Source organism: Pituophis catenifer, unplaced genomic scaffold, assembly GCF_029215685.1.
Source record: "Pituophis catenifer annectens isolate HBS135680 unplaced genomic scaffold, rPitCat1.0.hap2 SCAF_4, whole genome shotgun sequence".
NCBI classification, from domain to species: Eukaryota; Metazoa; Chordata; class Lepidosauria; order Squamata; family Colubridae; genus Pituophis; species Pituophis catenifer.
The window spans coordinates 102486295-102495275 of record NW_027256884.1 but is presented as its reverse complement, the minus strand read 5'-3'; positions in this window follow the sequence as shown (position 1 = coordinate 102495275).

Genomic DNA, 8981 nt, shown 5'->3' with positions numbered 1-8981 from the left:
GAACAATGCCAGCCTGATAATGACTTATTTTAAATTCTTTCTTCTTCTAAATAAAGTTGCCTCTTTATCTTCAACTGTTTAAGTTCTGAAAGGGCTGGAAAATAGTGGTGACATTTGTTCTGCCACAGTGCCATGTTTAACTATCTGACCATTGTTTCCTAACGGATGGAATTCTGGAGTTAACATTGAACTAATATAGTTACAACAGAATCCCTACTGCATTTTTAGTTAAGCTATTTTTATTTAACTATCCCAATAGAAAATTAAGTGGACAGTTAATTTTAGAAAGTTTATCCTAAGGGTGCTTTTTTCAAGAGTCAACTGGACTTTCTGGTTTTTCTTTGAAAAGGTTTCACTTCTCATCCAAGAAGCTTCTTCAGCTCTTCACTCACTTCAGAGCTGAAGAAACTTCTTGGATGAGAAGCAAAACATCTTCAAAGAAAAAACAGAAAATCCAGTTGCCTCTTGAAAAAAGCACTTTTGAGGCAACCATGACCTGGATGATTGAGAATCTCCATAGACATTTATAAAGTTTACTTTTTATTTTTTATTTTTTTTTAAAAAAAATACTCATCCTAAAAAGGGAAAACAAAATAGCTATTTAAAACTAATTATGGTTGTATTATTAAGACATTGCACAGAGAGAATTGGGCATGTGTTTAATAATATTAAATATATTATTATATATATTTATATAATATATATTTCAAATATAATTTGAAAATTGTATAAAGATGAAATATGCATGTAGTTTATTAAAGAATGGCAATATTGAAATCAACGACTAGTGGTCCATTTTTACTGAAATCAATTTTAGTGTTCTTTTATACTTAATTATATTACATCTGCAAGATAGCTACCTTTCTTCAAACATTTGGTTCATACATAGCACTATTTATTGAGCAAAAAAGGAAGGTAGAAAATTGATAATAGATGTTTTCATGCATTATGAATATCTGTATAAAATGATCTGGAAAATTTGCAAAGATATAAAATAAGAAATAATGATAATGACACTTTTCAGATGCCAGCTTGATCTCCACAATATTCTTCTTTACTGGAAATATCTTGGTACTTTCATTCACAAGGAATTAAAATCCAACTATTTATACTATCTTAAAATTGTCCAGAATGTTTAATTAATTCAAGTCCTGAAAACAGAATCTGGTTGTATCTGGTTGCAATGTCAAAATTTCAGCAATTAGACTGTAACTGCTCTAGTCAAATTCAAAATAATATCTTTGAATTTTAAATAACTTGACAGACAAAATATCTAAAGAACCATCCTCTCCCATATATGCATGGATCCATTAGAGATTATTTCTAAAGGGCCTTGAAATTTAGAAGAGAGGGAGGAGTGTTACTGGCCTATATATTGCCCTTCCAAATAGAATAGAATAGAATAGAATAGAATAGAATAGAATAGAATAGAATAGAATAGAATAGAATAGAATAGAATAGAATAGAATAGAATTCTTTACTGGCAAATGTGATTGGACACACAAGGAATTTGTCTTGGTGCTTACGCTCGCGGTGTACATAAAAGAAAATATACATTCATCAAGAATCATAATATACAACATTTAATGATGGTCATAGGGAAACAGTCAATATAAATCTTAAGGATACCAGCAACAAGGTTACAGTCATACAGTCATAAGTGGGAGGAGATGGGTGATAGGAACAATGAGAAGATTAATAGTAATGAAGACATAGTAACTAGTTTGACAGTGTTGAGGGAATTATTTGTTTAGCAGAATGATGGTATTCAGGAAAAAACTGTCCTTGTGTCTAGCTGTTCTGGTGTGCAGTGCTCTATAGCGTTGTTTTGAGGGTAGGAATTGAAACAGTTTATGTCCAGGATGCAAAGGGTCTGTAAATATTTTTACAGTCCACTTTTTGACTTGTGGAGTACACAGGTCCTCAATGGAAGGCAGGTTGCTAATGATTCAGAACCAGGCAAAGGAATTTCTGTTTATGCAATTTAGATTTTAGATCTTGGAAGTACTGAATGACTCCTTTTATACAATTTATACTGTGTTCTTCTAAGAATTGCTCCTATTCATTATATCCTGTTTTTATTCTTTTCATGATGTGAGTCCACCCAAAGAATTTATAATACTGAGAAGACTAAAATGCAACTTATAAACAAAATATATTCCAAAAATGTTCTAGGTACTGTTCAAAGTTTGCAAAAGAAACTACTGCCCAGCCTGCCAGCTATCTCTTTTTGACTGCTTTTAATAGGATCTGCTAGGAAGCTGAACTCTTGAAAAGTTCTGATGCTTTCAGTTGTCGTTGCTTTCCAAAGCAGAATCACTCTTGCTTTGTTCCCACATAAGACCAAGCAAGAACCAAATCTTTCAAAAATAAGGAGTAGACAGAGTACTATGTATCAGTATTCCCTAACATGAAGCTGTCCAGTCTTTAAATTTTATTTGATATATCTGTACTAAACAATAAACTGAATCCACGACAGAAAAAAGCAACTGTCTTCATTTAGTTTGCATTCCATCCAGTGCGAGCAAAAATGACTGGAAAGAAGCGAGGGCATTTTAAATGGTAACATTCATGTTTACAGAAGAGATCATGGGCTGATAGGTTATTTTCTTTGCTCTAAAGTCTCTAATTATAGTGAGTTTTCACTGGCATGTAGTTTTGATGGAAAAAAAAATCCATACAGGAGATCTTTCAAGAACTACAAATACAGTTTCTTAAAATGTTTACACAAATATATAATAAAACCATGGTAAAATACTCTGTATATTTCTAATAATCATATATTAAGAAGGATATTAGTAGACTTGGAAAAAAACAGGTCTATAAATGGACATAAAACGCATATGATAAAGAGAACTAAGGGCATTGGGAGAAGGGTTCAAAAATATTAAAGATGGTACCTCCAACTGCACAACTGAAGCCCACATTCATATGTACTTCATCTCATGATGACAACTGCGAACTTGACTTTTTGATACATAAACACACACACACACACACACACACACACACACACAAACACAAAGAGAGGGGGGGAATAGAGATGAGAGAGACAGACAAATATAGATACATACTGTACCCAGTGGTGGGTTTCAAAATTTTTTACTACCGGTTCTGTGGGTGTGGCTTGATGGGTGTGGCATGGCTTGGTGGGCATGACTTGGTGGGCAGGGTAAAGATCAGGGGTGGGTTCTACTCACCTTTACTAGAGATTCGCAATGGAGCCGCACACACTCGCTCTTCTGCGCATGCGCAGAAATGTTCTGATGATGTCGGGGTCGGTGGGTGGAGCCTCCCTCCAGTTTTACTACTGGTTCTATAGAACTAGTCCAAACCAGGGGCAACCCACCACTGACTGTACCTAAGTAGTCCTTGATAACAAATAACTTGGGGGAAAAGTTCTCCTTATCTCAAAATAGTTTCCTTTATTATTTCATTGAATTGTGAGAAAATCAGGACAGATAAGAGCATTTCTTCACACAGTGCCTAATCTATTAATTTTACTATCACAGGATGTTACAAACATGAATAAATGTTAAAAAAACAAGAAAGAATGAATGTTAAGACTATCACTCTCGTTTATGTATTTTTGCTAGTATCAGAAGCCAGAAACCTCTAAAAACCAATTTCTAGAGCATCTTGCTTGCATGCTTCCCATGGATACCTAGTTGGCCCTCATAGGATAGTCAGCATGAAAACAGAATTCTAACCTTTAGTCTGGTTCAATACTTTTTTCTTTGATTTATATGTCACTTACTTCATGTGAGCAGCTCACCTAAGGCCGTACAAAAGTACATTTAAAGAGGCCACCTGTGTGGGTAAAATGTGTTCACACATTTATTTTTCAATTGGAGATATGGTGTACAATTCATTTTTTATTCTTTTTTCTTCTGAAAGGAAGGAGAAATCTAGAGTGAGACTGGAAGAAAGAAATTGATAACCCACAGGAAAGTCAAACTATCTATTTATTTAGTTTTGTGTTTTGTGTTGCATTTTGCATTAATCGCTGCCATGCACGAGAGCCCTGTAATTTATTATTGGTGATAAGTGTGGACAGCAGCTATTATTTTTTCTCCTAGTTTTGAGATGTGGTGAGGAGGAGATGCTTAGATTTATAAAACATGTATTATTCAAAGATCCAAGCATGGACTGGTTCTATAGTAATTGCCTCAGGTTCTTGTTTTTTTCCAAAACATTTCATTCTTTCCCCTTACTTAAAAAAGTCATTTTTCTTTCACATTATTCTTTGTGATTTTTATGCATTCCTTATATGCAATGATAAATTAGAAATATTTGGACTATTTGCAATCCAATGTAACAATTTCAGGACATATTTGCGCTTATTCCCAAATTATGTTCCAAAGACATTAAAGAATTCAAATGTGTATGTACATATATATTCATGTATGTATTTCCTCAATTCATATCACCATCTATCTCACTCCAAATAAAGATCAAACAATAATATATAACAATTTACCTCAAGATATATTTATAATACATATGGCATATTTCTCAATGGCTGTCATGAACAGCATCCAAAATAATAAAAATCACAACATCTCACAAGTGCTGACCAACTTCCCCTCATATGATACCTGACACAATGCTATCAAATGAACATACCCAGAACTGAAACCCATGTGAATCTACAATGCAACCACCTTCTCCACAATCTTCCTAAAACTAGATTGGAGACAGGGCAAAAGTTGTCTAACACATTCACATCTGGAAATGTCTTCTTCAAAAGAAGGTAAACCACCAACTCCTTAAGCATCAGTGGACTAACTCCTCAAGGATAAATTAACCATGGCCAGGACTGAACCATATGTTTTATCCTAGAAGTTAATCAGAAGGGACATAGTTCCAAGATGAAGATGGCCACATTCAAAGTTCCAAGACCCCTGTCCAATTTCTTGGCACCAACACCCCATTCCTAAGAGGTATGTAAGGGGCGTGTATAAGCGCACCAACGTGCCTACCAACCCTGTCATAATGTCCCCCTTTTATTTGTAACCATTTCATGTATTAATAACCATGTTTACATCTATATCTGTTATCTAATAGGTGATTGACAAAAATAAATAAAATAAATAAAAAATAAAATAAACAGGCTCAAACTTATCCTGGATAACCAAGATAGATTTGGCCTCGATCAATTCCATGGATCTTGCTTTAGTGCCAATGTCTAAACTAAAATTTTATTTTTTTTTAAATATTAGGGGTGTTTTAATATGTTTTGGGCCAAATTATCTAATGGGTTTTTATATTGTCTTTTAAATTTTGTAGTTTGTGTGTTTTATCTTTTTGGCTGCTCACTGCCCTGAGTCCTTCGGGAGTAGGGCGGTATATAAATCCAATAAAATAAATAAATAAATAAATAAACTGGACTTGTAAATCCTACAGTGATTCCTTTAAAAATGCAGATATCTCTTTAAAAAGACACAACTTCAGTTGATCGTTGTGAATACTTAGAACAATGAAGCTGGTTGTAACTTTTTAAACTTATAAATGCAATCAGACTCTATGCCTGAGGATGAATTCTGAGGCATTTCTATGGACATATGCATATTTTCACATATTCAGATAAAAGGGATAAAACATTCACTGGGAGTATAGGATCAGAGCCATTCTGATCTATTTATTAGTCCAATCCTTTGCTTAATGTAAAATCCAGCAAACCAGTCCTAGCAGGTGATCTTCCTATCCCCATCTGAAAGCCTGCAGAAAAGAAGAATCACCACTCTTCTAAACAGGCTATTCCTTTGCTGAACATTTCTTATTATCAAGCTAGTACTCCTAGTGAATCTTCTCCAAATGTGGAAGTTTGCCCACTGAAGAATTCATGGCAGCAAAATGTTAGCCACAAGCAAATCTGGGGAAAAAATGACCTTTCTTCAAATCAAGAAAAATGGCAAAGTACATATACTTTTCAAAAAGTTCTAGATGACCAGAATGTATTTTCCAAATTGGTTATGCTTTTAAATCCTGATATTTATATGTTTGGCATTATGAGCAATGCTGCAGCCTTTTTAGAATGGCTTTTCTCCTTCTTGTAGGCTATCTAGAATTACAAAATGACAAAGCAACATCATGTGACACAGTCCAGAATGCACAAGTGCAGAGAAGTAGCTTCTTTTTGAAGACTCTACTGCTGCTGTACATGTGTTAGACTTCTTGAGATTAACTAAAACTAAAAATTCCCTTGATGCTTTTGTTCGTGCATTTTCAAAAAGACAGTGTAATCCTCATCTATCCCATCAGGCTGCCAAATATTTCTTTGGATTTTTAAAAAAAAATGTTCAGAAAAGATAACAGACACAAAAAACAGATAGAAGAAAAACACAGGGTCTTTTTTTAAAAAAACCCTATATATCCATATCAGAGAGGTTTTTGATATGACAGAATCCCTTGCAGGTGCTGGATCTCATCTCATGGTCTTCTCAAAGGCACATTGTGATTGCCCTGCCCCTTGCTGAAGCTAAGCTAGCAAATTTTCAGAATGAAAGGAATCAAATATATGACTGTAGTAGATTAAAAAAACAGCAATAATGTATATAAAATAAAATGTATATGGGCACTTTTTTACAAATGTAGAAGTAATTGTCAATGCTCTACATAATGTATCCAGAGCTTGGAAATATTATTAAATTTGTTAAATTTTCTCATTTTTATCAGACTAAGTAAAGAAAAATTAAAGTCTCCTTCAAGCCAAGTTCAACTCTGGAAGACTTCTTAGACATGTTTCTTGCTAACAACACAGAAATATAGGTGTCTTCAACTTAGATCTTAATTGTTCCAGAAATTACCATCATAAGTCGGGGCAGTCATTAAGTGAGTCATCATGTGTTCCCACTTGATTTTATGAACATTTAGCGGCAGTTTTAACTAAAGGCTGGGGTCATTAAGTAAACATCTCTGTGGTTAAGCAAACTCGTTTTCATGAATGGTGTTTTTTGCCAGAAACCTAGTAAACACTGGAAATCAAAATTAAATAAATAAATAAATTGAAAATCAAGGTTATGTGACTGTAGGACATGGCAAACAGCAATAAATACAACCAGGTGCCAGGTGCCCAAAATGCAATCATATGGCCACAATGTGGGTGTGGTTATCAGAAGTAGATCTAGAGAATCATTAAACAAGGTCTGATGTAGTCTAAGACTGTCTTCCTAATGTTGCTTACAGCCATATTATTTCCTGGAGGAATCGTCTCCAAGTACTAATCAGTTAGACAAATTTATCAAAATACTATTACCTGCATTGAAAGGTTGTGTTGCCAAGTTAAAAACTTTGCATGTTCAAAAAAAGTGAATGCTAAATTTCCAAATAGTTCAAATCAATGTTTGATCGTGGTGGCTGGCTATATGTGAGTGACATATTAGAAGACCTGGGTTGGGAATTGCTGGTTTAAAGTAAAATATACAAGATAGAATGTTATTTCTTTTTTTGAATCATGGCAAAGCTTATAAGCATTTTGTAAATTATGCAAAAATTATTACACATATATTTATCACTGACAATATGCTGTATAACATTGCTTTATTTATGGATTGGGCAAAGCAACTGCCTCTTTCAAGAATTGTGCAGACGCCTTGCTTCCGCAGAGGGTGTCTCAGATTATGAATTGAACAGATTTCTCTCATTCACATTAAGATCCATTTAACATGGGTAACATCGCTGTTATTGCTGTGGCTTATTCCATAAATAAGCAATAGGATAGGGTACATATGGAGATTTGGGTGCAACAAATCCTTCATATTATTCTGTCATGAATGTAATATTTAACACGAACTAAACTGAAAGAATTGGCACTCAAAATCAACATCTATTTCTATATGAAACCTTTAGGATGTGTTTAAAGAACAAATTCTATTTCTACCTGTGTTTAAAGGATGTGTTTAAAGCAGGGGTGAAATCCAGCAGATTCTGACAGGTTCTGGAGAACTGGTAGCGGAAATTTTAAGTAGTTTGGAGAATCAGCAAATATCACCTCTGGCTGGCCCCAGAGTGGAGTGGGAATGGAGATTTTGCAATATCTTTCTTCCAGGAGTGGGGAGGGAATTGAGATTTTGCAATATCCTTTCCCTGCTACACCCACCAAGCCATGCCCACCAAGTCATCCCACGCCTACCGAGCCACGCCCAAAGAACCAGTAGTAAAAAAAATTGGATTTCACCACTGCTTTAAAGAACAAATTTCCAGCACTGCTTTTGCTGACCAAAGATTCTGAAAGATTTTATCCAAAGCCAGGAGCTATTATATAGTTCTAAGCTGTGAAGTTTTTGAGCTGAATTCTCAAGATCCAATATAATATCCAGGAAGCCGTCTTGGAAAAGTAATGTAACAAACTTTAGTATCACAAACAATTTTTTTGTAATGAGACTTGTTTTCACATGTAGAATTGGCAGAGAGAATTGGATACCACCTGAAGGTGAAATTACACATCCTGATGAGCTGCCAAGTTTAGGAAGGAAGCTGACTCAAGCCAGCTTCTCTTACACACATATGAACAAAGCTTCCCAAACCTCAACAACAATGCACCATCCGAAAACAGTAGTACCACCACCACTGAATAAGATTAAAGACTGTAGCAGCAGCAAAGCCAAGGGCGAAAGTAGGAGCTACCTTTACCTTTGCCAACCAGACCAAGGAAAAGCCAGTTATAGAGGACTGAAAAATAGCAACGAATCTAGAGTGTGTTAATTTTTTCCTCTTTTTATTTCTCCGTAATGCAGTTTGGTTATCTGACCCATGCCTGCCTGTGGGGATTATATTCTAATCTTGCCCTGTTGATCTTGGTATTGTGTTTTTGAGTTTTTTTTTTTTTTTATGGAAAGGTTAAACCTTATTCCTGTGCTGTTAGCTGTAACTAGAATTTCCATATCTGGACTCCAAAGCTTCAGATGATCATTATATGGCAGCAAAAATGACAGAAAACTGTATTTGCTGCCAGCTATTGTTTATTCAGAGTTTTGCAG